This window comes from Sorex araneus, chromosome 4, assembly GCF_027595985.1.
Source record: "Sorex araneus isolate mSorAra2 chromosome 4, mSorAra2.pri, whole genome shotgun sequence".
In the NCBI taxonomy this organism is placed as follows: Eukaryota; Metazoa; Chordata; class Mammalia; order Eulipotyphla; family Soricidae; genus Sorex; species Sorex araneus.
In genome coordinates this window covers 44,368,828-44,383,673 of record NC_073305.1, presented here as the reverse complement: position 1 = coordinate 44,383,673, position 14,846 = coordinate 44,368,828, and the positions used below count along the sequence as shown (strand labels likewise).

General features: G+C 47.8%; 1 non-coding gene across 1 annotated transcript; it reads left to right on the top strand.

The window, feature by feature from the left end:
- The first annotated feature begins 1,756 nt into the window (after positions 1–1,756).
- On the top strand, positions 1,757–1,885 carry LOC129404706 (small nucleolar RNA SNORA33). The gene has a single exon (XR_008630070.1). It is a non-coding gene; the product is annotated as a small nucleolar RNA SNORA33 (small nucleolar RNA).
- Positions 1,886–14,846: the final 12,961 nt, after the last annotated feature.

Here is a 14,846-nt window from a genome sequence, read left to right as displayed (position 1 = left end):
CACACCTGATGGTGCTCAGAGAGATCATGTGGTGTTGGGGATCTAACCCAGGTCAGCCATGTGCAAGGCCAGAACCCTACCCTAACTATTGCTCAGCCCCATTTTTATTTTCTTTTGATTCATGTCAGTGTGGTATCTTTTTCTCCTTCCGTTTAATTGTCATCTATGTCAATATATCAAAGGTGGACTCCTATTTTGTTTTTAAATTGTTTTATTTGAGAAAACTTCTTCCAAAAAGGCAGCTGCAGAAACAGAGACCTCAACAGCAATGTTGTTTTTCTTTTTTTCTTTCCTGGAGGTGAAAGATGGGTGGTATCCAAGGAATCACAACAATAAATGGACAGATCAGGAGCATAACCAGATTATTTTAAGTAAATAAACAACAAAATGTAAAGCTAAAATATTCCACCAGGAATTTATTATAGGTAAATGTTAGCTGGTCCTGTGACTTACGATCTCTCCTCTTCTTTACTAAAAAAGCGTGACTTACTGCTGCAAACCAATTTTCTAACTGTAAGAAACCTTAAAATGAAATTTCAAGACACATCTATCTACCTGCAAGGCTCAGTGATGGAACGAGAAAGATACCCATGAACACCAACACCAAAACCTAACAAGGCCCCTCAAATGAGGACAACGGACAACTGTTTATCTACAAGTCCCTCAGTCTGGAAGGTCTATAAAAAAAGGTCCATAAAAACTCGGTGTGACCCTGGTGTGTGTGTGTATCTGTGGCTGTACTGCAGAAATACAGTGAAGTACTTCACATGCTTGCTAGTTTTAATAGTAAAGGTTAGATAAACAATTTTCTTAGAAGCCTTGTATTTTGTGTACTCTGTTGCTTTGTAACCCAGAGCCAGGAGTAACCCCTGAGCTCTGCCGGGGTGGCCCAAAAACAAACAAACAAACAAAAAACTCAGTTTAACTGTGTCTGAAACCCAGGTAATAATAGGTGGGAGAATCAAACAGGACTTTTTGTTTTTATGTTACACTCTTTGATACTCAGCTTATTCCTAGCTCTGCATTCAGGAATTGCTTCTGGAGGTGCTCAGGGGAACCACGTGGAATTCTGAGGATTGAACCGGGGTCAGCCATATTTTTTCTTTTGCAGTGCACAAGCATCTTAACTTAATTGTGCTCCCATTTGCTTACTCTTGCTTCCATTGGCTTGTTCAATGGCATTGAATCATTGCAGATTCTTTTAGATTCAATGACATTTAGAGTCAATGTCATAAAGGATTCTGCTTATGTTTTCCTCAATGATTTATGGAGTCTGATATCAAGGTCTTTAATTAATTTTGAATTTACTTTTGTGTAACGTGTGATGGTATGAGTCAGGGGTCTAAGTTCATTTTCGTTTTACATGTGACCAACCAGTTTCCTCAGAATCATTTGTTGAAGACACTTTCCTTGCTCCACCTCTTACTCTTCACTTATTTGTTGAAGATTAGCTGGGCATCTATCCGAGGATCTGTCTCTGGGCTCTCATTCTATTCCACTGGTCTGAGCATCTGTCTTTATTCCTAGACCACACTGCTTTGATTACTATGGCTTTGCAGTATAATTTAAAGTTCATGGGACCGGAGTGATAGCACAGCGGGGAGGGCGTTTACCTGGCACATGGCCAACCTGGGTTCAAACCCCAGCATCCCATATGGTTCCCCGAGCACTGCCAGGAGTGATTCCTGAGTGCAGAGCTAGGAGTAACCCCTGAGCATCACCAAGTGTGACCCAAAAAGAAAACAAAAGTTGGTAAAAGACAAGAAATAAATCTTACTTGAATGTGTTGCCAGAAATTTAGAAATAGCTGGCAATAAATAGTAAAGCCATGCTATGAGCCTTAATGGCATTGAGATTGTTAAGGTCCCTGAGAGTGACTACCAAAGTAGCACGGCACCGTAGCACTGTCATCCGTTGTTCATGGATTTGCTCGAGTGGGCACCAGTAACATCTCCATTGTGAGACTTATTACTGTTTTTGGCATATCAAAAATGCCACAGGTAGCTACCAAAGTTATATATATATGTATATATTAAGTTAGGAAAAGAGAAGCTTCCCATCTTCTTTTTTCCTTTTTCCTAGAATTTCTTTGGCTATTTGGAGATGGTGGTGATTATTTCTCCATATAAATTTCAACAGCACTTGATCTCTGTCTTTTTTTTTTTTTTTTTGCTTTTTGTGTCACACCTGGCAATGCTCAGGGCTGACTCCTGGCTCTGCACTCAGGAATCACTCCTGGTGGTGCTCGGGGGACCATATGGGGTGCTGGGAATCGAACCCGGGTCAGCCACCTGCAAGGCAAACGCCCTACCCTCTGTACTATCGCTCCAGCCCCTGATCTCTGTCTTTTTAAAATGTGATTTTATCTGTACCACTTTCTTCTTCTCTTGGTATGTTTATAACAGCTTTAGTGGATGATATAATTCACATGCCATATAATTCATGCTTCAAAGTGTAAAATGTATATTCAGAGTTGTGCAACCATCACACTTTTAATTTTAGAACATTTCCCTGATCCCTAAAAATAACTCCTGCCAATCCTCTTTTGCACTTCCCCCTAGCAGTCACTTGTTTGTTTTCTCTCTATAGATTTAACTATTCTTGAATTTTTCATTTAAATAAAACCGTATCACTTTTTTTTGTATTTATTGCATCTGACTTCATTCAGTTGATATAATGATTTCAAGTCTCAGCCATGTTACAGCATGTATCACTTCATTCTGTTTCTTTGTTTTGGGGTCATACCCAGTGGTACTCAGGACTTACTCTAGCCTCTGTGTTCAGAGGTGATTCCTTACAGTGCTCAGGACACCATATGTGGTGCTGGGGATTGAACCCAGGTGGACCACATACAAGGCAAGTGTTCTAATCCTTCTGCTATGTCTCCTAGCCCACTACTTTATTCTTTTTATGTACACAATATTTCATTACCATGCGTTAATCCATTCATTGTTTGGCAGATGTTTATTATTTTCCAATTTCTGCCTATTGTGAATAATACTACCATGAATATTCATGTTTAAAATTTGGCACACAGATTGTTTATTTCTCTTGAATAGATTTCTAGGAGTCAAATAAATATTATTAATAATAATAATTATTAATTTTTTTTACATTCGCATCTAGCAGTGCTTGGGGGCTACTCCTGGCTTGAGGGTTTCATCAGCAGTGCTCAGGAGACTGTTCAGTGCCAAGGATCAAACCAGGGCTTCTCACATGCAAAGCATTACTCAGTCTATTGAGCCACCTCCCTGACTCCCCAACATAGATTTTTATTTTCCGCCTCTCCCTTCCTTCTGTTGATGTTGTTATTGTGGTGTCAGGGTTTCTGTACTCTGGTTGCAGGGCTCACACACACTTGGCCTCAGCACTCTGGCTCACACTCCGTTCAGTCTTGTTTCTGCACATGCTTTCCAGAGCAGGCATTTTCTGCGAAACTCTTCACAATCTGACTGGAGCACTCACCAGAAGTAGTTGCAGAGCTCATAAATGTGTGTGGTGGGGGATCCATCCATTCTAGGCCATGGGTCCCAATGTGGAGTTCTTCGGGTGACCTTGGTCCTCTCTTGGCATTAAAATCACCAACAGGGCCGGAGCGATAGCACAGCGGGTAGGGCGTTTGCCTTGCACGCGGCCGACCCAGGTTCGATCCCCAGCATCCCATATGGTCCCCCAAGCACCGCCAGGAGTAATTCCTGAGCGCAAAGCCAGGAGTAACCCCTGAGCATCGCTGGGTGTGACCCAAAAAAGCAAAAAAAAAAAAAATCACCAACAATGATCTTGTAGAAAGTGTGGTCTTCTTTATAGAACTTCTCCAGCTCCACGTAGAACTTCTCAATTTCTTCTTCATCGTAGTTGGATGTTGGTGCTTAGACGATGAAGATAGAAACTGCCGGCAGTGAGCCACATCTATTCAAGCATAATCGTCCGATTCGGGTTGTTAGGCATTCGAATGAATCAATGCTCATGGCCAAGTTCGTGTTGACAAGGACACCAACGCCACTGATACCTCTGTTGTCGTGTGTTTCGAGGAACAGTTCTTCAGTGTCGAAAATGGCATGATGTGATTGATATCTTCTCATTTCTGTCAGACCAATGACGTTGTACTTGGTCTTCTGCGCTTCCACCTTCATGTCCTCGATGGATACTTCTGATGCCAACATACGTGAATTGAAAGTACAGACAGTTATTTTAGTCCTTTTTCATTTTGGCAGTCTAATTTGTCCGTGAGATTTTATCAGCCTCTCCTTGCTCATCCTTCTTAATGCTGCCGTATTGGGGGCTCTTGTCAGGCGAATGAGGCCCATTGTTGTTACTGTTTTTGGCATATCAAATACGCCACAGGTAGCTTGCCAGGCTCTGCCGTGCGGGTGGGGTACTCTCGGAAGCTTGCCAGGCTCTCCGAGAGAAACAGAGGCTTTTAGAATGGCCTCTAGTTGCCCTTACAGGTGTTCCCATGGTACACACCATATTTGAACCCCATCAAATATGGTGCGGAAATTATCGAAAATGGGTATTAAGTGTCTTATGGTGTGTCGTGCAGCCACTTTGCGGCCGCATGGTCCAGAAAGCAGCCTGGAGCGTGGCAATGGCTGGGTAGTGGAGGTAGTGGAGGTCAGCTGATGAGGTATTTATCGGGTGTTGGTAGGTGGGTTGTCTGGGTTTGATCCCTGGGGCGCCGAAGATTGGAGGAGGCAGATAGAAGATCTTGTTTCTGGGTCTCCTTGAGCCTGGAGTCCAAAGTCACAAAGTTCTGCTTTACCTGGTTCTGTGGGGCTTTACTCAAATTCTGCAGGATAGATATGTCGTTCCCAACGTCCTCCCTTCTGAAATCTGATATGCCATTTTGTCAGTAAAGATGCATACAGCACCCAGTCCAGACAATGTCAGACCAGAACCCCTGAAGAATCTGCCGCCAGTGCTCGTCAATACACTGGCTGGGCTCTTCACATGCTACCTGTCTGTATGCAAGGTTCCGTACCAATGAAAAACCAGCAGCACCATTCTGTTGTACAAGAAGGGAGACATCCATAACATCGGCAACTATCGCCCAATCTGCTATTTTGTCCGTCGTCTACAAATTGTTCACTCAAGTCATCCTGAATAGAATAGGCAGAACACTAGACGAAGGACAACCATGCGAGCAAGCAGTTTCCGAAAAGGATTCAGCAGGATCGACCATATCCACACAGTGACCAAGCTCATTGCAGTTTCGCAAGAGGTCAAGATGCCGTTCTGTGTAACGTTCATTGATTTAAAGAAGGCCCTTGATTCTTTTGAGATTGAAACAGTCATCGAAGCCCTAGCCAAACAGGGCGTTCAAACTCAGTACATCAATATCCTCCACGAGCTATATTAAGGATTCACCACCAGGATCTCACCATTCTACAAGGAATTGATCATCTACATAAAGAGAGGGGTTCGGCAGGGTAATACCATTTCACCAAAACTCTTCAGTGCCACCCTTGAGAACGTTATGCGATGACTGGAATGGGAAGGAATGGGAATGAAGATAGATTGTCAGCAACAACTACACCACTTCCGCTTCGCTGATGACATTGTTCTAATAACACCAAACATTAGGCAAGCGGCACAAATGCTGGCCGACTTTGACCACGAGTGTGGAAAGGTCAGACTGCAGCTGAATCTCACCAAGACAATGTTCATGAAAAACGAACTGGTCCCTGACATTCCATTTGCTCTCAATGGAACAAACATCTCTGAATGCAGCAGTTATGTGTACCTGGGTTGAGAAATAAACATGAGAAATGATTTGGTGCCAAAACTGTGCAGGAGGAAGAGAGCAGTGTGGAACACCTTCAAGAGCATCAAAGAAGTTGTTGGGGCTGGAGCATAGTACAGCGGGTAGGGCATTTGCCTTGCACGCGGCCGACCCAGGTCCGATTCCCAGCATCCCATATGGTCCTCTGAGCACCACCAGGGGTAATTCCTCAGTGCAGAGCCAGGAGTAAGCCCTGTGCATTGCCAGGTGTGACCCATACAGCAAAAAAAAAAAAAAAAAAAAGAGTGTCAAAGAAGTTGTTAAGAGGACAAAGAACCTTCAGCTCTGGGCACATCTTTTCAACTCCACCGTTCTTTACACCTCAGAGATCTGGACCCTATGAAAATAGGATGAGAACGCTATTTGGGTATCCCAAAGAGGAATGGAAAAAGCTATGCTTGGAGTATCACGTTTCACTCAAGTGAGAGCAGGAATACGGAGTTCTGACCTCCATCAACGATCAAGAATCAGGGATGCTGTCTCATTTGCCAAGGCGTCAAAAATCAGATGGGCTGGAACATAATGCAATTTAGAAATGACCGCTGGACTAGAGCTGTTACCGACTGGATTCCACGGGATGTCAAAAGACCGTGTGGCCGCCCACCTACGAGATGGTCAGACTTCTTCGTCAAAACCCTGAACAAATGGTTTGAGGCTCTTCGTGTTCCTGAAGCAAGCAGATACCGTTGGGCTACACTAGCACGAGACAGGGATGAATGGAGACATTACTGACGCCCGCTCAAGCAAATCGAAGATCAATGGGATGACAAGTGACAAGGGGTTCCATACCTGGCCACGTTGTAGGACCATACCCTTTAGTATGGAGCTTTCGTGTGTGGCTGGTGTAGCTGGAAACTTCCTTGGTGTGGGGCTCGCGGAGAGCAGAGCTGCCAGGTTTGCACTAGTCACTTGTGGTGGCACCAGAGATTGAAAACTCATGGCCTCATGCTTGCAAGGCAGATGCTGTAGTGTTGAGCCATCTGCTATTCCTCTGAAAGTATTGAATCACATGGTAACTACACGTTAAACCTTTTGAGAAACTGCCAGACTGTTTCACCATTTTTACATTCTCATCAGCAATATATAACAGATTTTTCCCTTTTTTTTCTTTTCTTTTTTGGCCACATCCAGCAATGCTCAGGGGTTCTCCTGGCTCTGAGCTCAGGAATCTCTCCTGGTGATGCTAGGGGACCATATGGGGTGCTGGGGGTAGAACCCAGGTCGGCTGCATGCAAGGCCTACCAGTTGTGCTCTGACTCCAATACATAGATTTTTTTTCTTATTCTTTTCTTGTCTTTCTTTTCTTTTTTATTTCTACTTCCTCCCTCCCTCCCTCCCTCCCTCCCTCCCTCCCTCCCTCCCTCCCTCCCTTCCTTCCTTCCTTCCTTCCTTCCTTCCTCTTTCTCTCTTTCTCTCTTTCTTTCTCTCTCTCTCTCTTTCTTTCTTTCTTTCTTTCTTTCTTTCTTTCTTTCTTTCTTTCTTTCTTTCTTTCTTTCTTTCTTTCTTTCTTTCTTTCTTTCTTTCTTTCTTTCTTTCTTTCTTTCTTTCTTTCTTTCTTTCTTTCTTTCTATCTTCCTCTCTTGAACCCCAATGAGATACAGAGTTACAAAGTTGTTTCAGTAATACAATGTTCTGATACTCATCCCTTCACCAGTGTACATTTCCCATCATCAATGTCCCCAGGTTCTCTCCTGCCACAACTCCAGCCTGTACCACTATTCAGGACTTCCTCCTGGCTCTGCACTCAGGGACCACTGGCTCAGCTCTGGGGACCATATGGGATGCTGGGGATCGAACCTGGGTCAACTGCATGCAAGACAAGCGCCCTATCTGCTGTACTCTCAGTTTTGGTGTGTAGTATTTTTGCTACTCAATCTCTTTCTCCAACCTTTCGCTTATTAGATTATGTGTTTCCTTCTTTTCAAACCTATAGGAATTGTCTGACTTTGAAATTATTATTGAATCACAGCTAAACTGTGTTGTAATTAAAGATCATACTTTACATAATTTCAGTCAAAGGAAATTTTGTAAAACTTGCTGACATTTGCTTTATTGATCACATAAATGGTCTTTTTTTTGGTCCACATTGTCTGTATGCTTCAAAAGAGTATCTGCAGTTTGGCGATCAGTATTCCATACCTGTCGGTGAGGTCAAGTTTTGAGTCCTTCCTTCCTTCTGTTGCTCATCGATTTGCTCAAGTGGGCACCAGTAACATCTCCATTGTGAGACTTGTTGTTACTGTTTTTGGCATGCCTGCTCAAATTATTTGTATCTTTTATCTTAATTATTTCTACCTAATTTTCTCATTGATTGTGGAGGTAGTGGAGATCTGCCGGTCAGGTATTTATCTGGCTCCAGTAGTTTGATCCCTCCTGGAGTGCCGGAGATTGGAAGATGCAGACAGAGGATGTTGTTTCTGGGTCTCGTTGAGGCTGGAGCCCAAGTTTGCAAAGTTCTGCTTTACCTGGTTCTGTGGGGCTTCACTCATGCGTAAGGTTCAGCCTGAGTGTCCAGAAAGCGGCCTGGAGCGTAGTGGTGGCTGGGTAGTGATTATGAGAGAAATAAATTAAAAATCCATTAGTCATGAATTTGTCTCGCTCTCCTTATACTAATTTTGTTTTACAAAATGCAAAGACCTGTAATGGAATGCACACAGTTTTACATTTGGTTTTTGGTTTGGGGGCCACACCTGGCTAGGCATAGGGCTTTCTCCTTGCTCTTCACTCAGTGGTCACTCCTGGCAGCCCTTGGGGTGTGGGGCTGGGAATCACACTGGGGTCAGCTGCATTGCAAAGCAAGTGCTTTAACCCTATACTATTTCTCTGGACCCACATTCTTTTGTTTTCAATAGGCCTTTTTCATTTAGAAGCTTATCTTAAAAAGAGATGTTGGTGATTTTACCAGTCTGTAAATATTGCTCTTGTTTTAACTGAAACATTTAGTCAATTTATAATGACTGGTAGATTAGATTTGAATCTCTCACTTTACTACCTACTTAGGAGGATTTTTTTGTTAGTCTTCCCGTTGTTGCTTTTGGATCTTTGTTGCTACCTGGCTATGGTTTTTTTTTTTTTCTTTTTGGGTCACACCTGAAAATGCACAGGGGTCACTCTTGGCTCTGCACTCAGGAATTACCCCTAGTGGTGCTCGGGGGACCATATGAGATGCTGGGATTCAAACCTGGGTCAGCTGTGTGCAAGGCAAACGCCCTACCCGCGGTGCTATCACTCCAGCCTACTGGCTATGTATCGTTAGTCTCACATATGAAAAAACAAATCATTCTGTGACTGTCCCTTTGATTTTCAGTCTTTGTTGAATGAATGGATGGATGGATGGATGAGTGGGTGAATGAGTGGTGGTCTCCAGTTCCTTGAGAACAATCTTCAGGTGCACTGAAGAGGGCCTGTGGAGTGAGCCTCTCGCTGGGATCTCCAGGGGCAGGATTTGCTGAGGTCCCGGCCGGCCTCCAAAGTGTGCCCTTTGTTAGGTCTTGCCCTCTCGTTGCTGGGTGCTCTTGAGTTGGCTCCCTCTCACCCTGCCCAGCAAAAAGGAAGCTGGCCTGCTTCCCCCTTGGCGCCGCTGGTGCTCATTTGAAGTTCCTGGGGCCATCCCAGTGGGCAGCGCAGGCTGCCAGGGCTAATCACCCAGCCCGCCGCTGCCTGCCCACGCGGCCGGCTTTGAGGGCTGGCCAGGGCCTCTGGTGGGAACTGCTCGCTGCCCTAATTGGGCCTCTCCCGGGAGGCGACAGGTCCTGCTTCTCACTTGTCTTTACTCTGGCTGCTGCTCTGCCCTCTCAGGGGGACAGCATGCTTCCTGGTCCAGCTAGCTCTGCAGCCGGCCAGGGCAGAAGCTCGCCCTTGTTCCCCAGATGGAGCAACAGAAACCCTGGGGTAGACTGGGTCCCTGCCCAAGGCCACGGCAAGGCCGAGCAAGGTTGCCAGGAGTAACTAGCAGAAAGCCCAATGGCACAGCTCGGTCCCTCGCGGCGCTGGCAACTGGAATGAGTTCCCACAGGAAAAATGACCTCGGTTCAGCTCCCTCCTATGGCTGCCCAGGCCCTGCCAGGCACCTGGCACAGACTCTGGCTCTTAGCATTTATGAAGATGTGACCATGTAAGAAATGTGTTACACACACACACACACACACACACACACACACACACACACACACACACACCCTGCCAAAGGATGAGTCCAGGACCAATGGAGCTGAGAGCAGAAGCAGAGTATTGCTTTGGCTCCTCGGTTCCAAGTCTCAGGTCATCATTCCTGGAAAACAGTGTTCTTAGATGGCAGGACCAGGGGAAACCTTGCGTGTGAGAGAGAGAGGTTTACAGTTTGCCTTTCTCAGATCTGTCTCAGATCTCTTATTGAATGGTCTTGGTCCCTTCTCGGTGGCTCCCTTCAGTAAACGGTATTCTCTTCCTCCTCGCAGCTCTGTCGCCTTCCCCACCTTCTTGGTAGGTGAGCCCCCTGAGGCGGCCCTGTTCTACTGCCTGAGCTCTTCAAATGAATTCATCATGAATCTTTCTTCTCGCTGGTTTTCTCAGGACAGCCAGGATGCTGTGCCTGCCCTTTCGTGTAGTACCTCAGTCTCTTAATCGTCCCTCCTGTGACAATTCTTCCCACCCTACAAGGTCCACGGGGCTCTCCTCAGGACATCCAGGCTATGAACAAGAGGGGTCTGTGTCTTGCAGGAATGAATCCAGGTAGGTCTCAGGCCCACCCAGGATGCTGAAGGCTGGATGCAGACCCATGTCTAAAAGCTCACGTTATAATTCAAAACAAACCATTGGACCAGCAAACCTCAACTCTGACCTTCCAACTGGGCTCAACTCTGACCTTCCAACTGGGGGGCTAACCATGAATTGAGAATCCTGAGGTATGCTGGGGAATGTGGTTCACACAGATGTGGGTTAGGGGGTCCTGCATGCAAAGCCTGTGGACCAGCCCTCAGAATTCTCTCTCCAGCTCTTCTCAGCTCATGGACTTTACAAACTCCATACCAAGGGGGTCATGCAGGAAAGGAAGCATGGGGTCCTGGGACAAACATTATCTCTGAGCAGACATGTCCCTTGGTAGTGAGGGCTCACGGCCCATGGGGATGACCAGAGTGCTCCTCTTGCCTAGATCTGAGTACCTCACTAGCTCACCTGTTCCATTACTGACCTCATGTGTCCTGATGAATTTCTGCTTGTTTGCTTGTTTTTATTTTACTCCTTTCGGGGGGCACCTTATAGACTGTGGGGCAGTCAGGATGCCCTTATGCATATGCAGCCAGGGGCATTAATTGCCCTGGGTACTTTCTAAACCACTGAGATGGGCCCTTTCTTTCTTGCTGGAGATCCCTTGCACAGATGCTTGTCAGAGGTGCTGGGGTTAGAATTCAGGATCTTCAGCCACTGTGTAATCACAAAAAGGGCAGCAGCGCTCTATCTCTCCTGCCGCTTCCCCTACCCCAGGGAGGCTGATGGCAATGGGCAGGCGAAGGAAGGAATGAGAGCCAGGCTGGGAATCAAACCCGTGTCAGCTGTGTGCAAGGCAAATGCCCTACCCTCTGTACTATATATACTCCAGCGCCCCAAACGCCCTTTTTAAAGTATAAGTTTATAGTATGTTACCTGCTGATGTATTAAATCTTTTTTTTTAATGGGTGAGGGGGGTGAGGGGGAGGGAGCACAGCTGGTGGTGCTTGGCGGCTGCTCTGTGCACCAGGACCCTTTCTGACTTGTCTTGCAGGAATGAATCCAGGTAGGTCTCAGGTCCACCCAGGATGCTGAGTGGGCCTGTGGGGGTGGGGCCTGTGGGGGTGCCAGGAATTGAACCCAGGGTCCTCCATGCAAAGCTTGTGCTTGGGCCCGCAGATCCATCTCCCTGGTTGCGTGTTTTTCACATCTCTCCCCACAAGACAGTCAAGTAAAACGGATCCTCCCATCCCACCCCGAGGTGCCCGCACTCCCATTTCCAAGACCCAGGCTTCATTTAGTCCCTCAGAAGAAGAATTTTCAGAGCAGTAAGTGAAACTGGAGGTGGAGCAGCACCCAGTCAGCCCTCCTGGAGGAAGTGTCCCAGGCTTACAGCCCTCCTTCCCAGTAGTCTCTCTGGGTCTCAGTTTCCCCACATGTTAACTTCCCCCCGCTACCCCGCTCCCTGCCCCCCATACACGCAGACCCTGGAGTCGTCCCTCTCTGAGGTAGCCGGAGTCTGTGACTCTTTTCCCAGCCTCTCTGACCTGGGCAATGCTGCACGCAGCAAGGGCAGGTTGTGTCCTGAGCCCTCGGGCGCCCCCCTCAGACTTCCCGGGTGGAGCTGGATGCTGCCCACCCCAGGGACACTCTACACGAAAACCCAGTCCTGGAGGTCAGAGGATCTGGCAGTCTCGCCTCCACTTTTGTTCCCCATATTGTTAGCTCCTTAAAAAACCACAAGGTTTGGGGCTGGAGCGATAGCACAGCAGGTAGGGCGCTTGCCTTGCACGTGGCCGACCCGGGTCCAATTCCCAGCATCCCATATGGTCTCCCGAGCACCGCCAGGAGTAATTCCTGAGTGCCGAGCCAGGAGTAACCCCTGAGCATTGCCGGGTGTGACTCAAAAAGCAAAAAAACAAAACAAACAAAAAAAACCCTACAAGGTTCCCTGCTCTTCCTGGGTTTGCTCTAGGACCACACCGGAAGTGCGCAGGGTTTCCTCCTGGCTCTGCACTCAGGAATTGCTCCTGGTGGGGCTCAGGGGACCACATGGGATGCTGGCATCGAACCCGGCCAGGTGCAAGGCACTGCATCCTACCCGCTGTGAGATCCCTACAGCCCCTACTGTCTCCAGGGGCCGCAGAGACTTTCCAAGGTCAGGCTGGAAGCCCTTTTCCCACCCAGTGTGCTGGGATCTGTCCACTCCTGAGACAGGACCCCCTGAGAGGGGGTGGTCACATCATCTGCCTCTGCCCAGCCCTGTTGGCTCCAGCTGAGAGCTGGGGCCAGTCCCTGCTTCCCAAAGATGAGAGTGAGGCAGAAAAGGTCCTCGCGAGCCCCCTGGAGGGGCAGCTCCGACGCCCGGGAAGCAGTGGCCTGCAGCTCCGGGAGACCCCGGCACGCCCCGAGCCTCATCACCCTCAGCTGTGCCGAGCTGGCTGCTGTGCCAGCCTTTGTGAGGGCACTGGCCTGGCACCCGGGACAGCTGGCCGGAAAATCAGAGCTCTGGGCTTTCCGCTGGTGACACGTAAGAGGATTAGGGCTCGGAACAAGGGACAAGGGGCTTTTATGCTCGGTGCTGCAGCCTTGTTGGCTTGCAAAGCCACAGACTTCGGAAACAAAAGTGGAGGCAAGACCGCCAGATCCTTTGACCTCCATGACTGGGTTTTGGGGGACCGTGGGGAGCCACAGTGTCCTGGGGGGTGTGCGGCGCCCGAGAGCGCAGGACACATCCTCCCCTTGCATGCAGGGTTGCCCAGACCAGAGAAGCTGGGGAGTCACAGACCCCTGACTACCTCATAGAGGGGCGATTCCAGGGTCTGCGGTGGGGGAGGGAGTTACATTTGGGGAAACTGAGGCCCAGAGAGACCTCTGGGAAGGAGGGCTGTAAGCCTGGGACGCTTCCTCCAGGAGGGCTGACTGGGTGCTTTTCCAACTCCGGTTTCACTTACTGCTCTGGAAGTTCTTCTTCCCAGGAGCATACACTATGTCGTCTTTTGCATAATGATTTGGGGTGTTGAAAATACAGTGTTTTGTTCTTTATCATGGCTAAGCATATTCCTGAGCTCATGTATTCACCAACCGATGGGCATTTTATTCATCCTAACTCTATCATGAAGAAAGCTATTTTGAGGGACTGGGAGAGACGGTCTAAAGGTAAGGCATCTGCCTTGCACAGTACCAACTGGTTGGGCCTCCAAAACCCTGTATGGCTCCCCAGCATAGTCACTCCCCAGGAGTGACCCCTGAACACAGAGTCAAGACACCACTGGGTGTGGCCCAAATTAACACACATACACACACACACACACATACACACACACTTCAAAAAGAAAAAAAGAAGGATAATTCGAGACTGGGGATATGGTGGAGCATCTGACTAGAAATGTAACCTGGGATTGGAGTGGGAACTCTCTGTGATTAAAAAAGAAAGCCAGGGGGGCTGGAGCGACAGCACATCGGGTAGGGCATTTGCAGCTTGCACGAGGCAGACCTGGGTTCGATCCCCAGCATCCCATATGGTTCCCCCAGCACCGCCAGGAGTAACTCCTGAGTGCAAAGCCAGGAGTAAACCCTAAGCATTGCTGGGTGTGACCCCAAAAGCAAAATAAGAAAAAAAAAGAAAAGAAAGAAAACCAGAACCTGGGCCATGGCTCAACGGTCTGTGCATGCTGGAGACTCTGGTAGGAGCAGCCCTCGGGCACTGTGGGCAGCCCCCCAAACCAAACCAAACCAAAAGACATAGAAGGCTGCAGAGATAGGACATGGGTTAAATGTGGCCCAATTTGATTCCCTCCACCACATGGTCCCAGGAGCAACTCCTGAATACAGAGCATGTGTGTTCCCCCCAAAACTCAAAAAAAAAAAAAACTTTTCCTGATCACATCTCTCCGTATGTTCTCAGTGAGACCTCCTTCCTACTGTCTGCCCTGCACCCCTGGCTCAGAGAAACATCACTTCTCCGCCCTCTCAGAGATTCTCCCTCCGGCTGGAGAGACAGCTCAATGAGTGGGGCACCCCATTTGCTTGAGGAGGCCCAGTTCTATTCTCTAGCCTATCCTAGAGCCAAGAATAGCCCCCAAATGCTCATAGTGTGGCCCCCTCAAAATGGAAGAAAAATACAGAAGAAAGAAAAGATTTTTTTCCCCCCTCTCTCCTTTTCTGCTACCAGTTTGGGTTCAAACCCTCCTGGCCCGAGCTGAGGAAAGAGTACAGAACCGTAGAGGTTAAGTCATTTGCCTTACAAGAAGTGGCTGAAGCAATGACAATGGTTCGAATACCAGTGCAGCCTATGGTCCACGGAGCATGGGGCCAGGTGTGACTCCTGAGCACTGCTAGGTGTGGTCCCCCAAAATAAATATTCAAATAAGGGGCA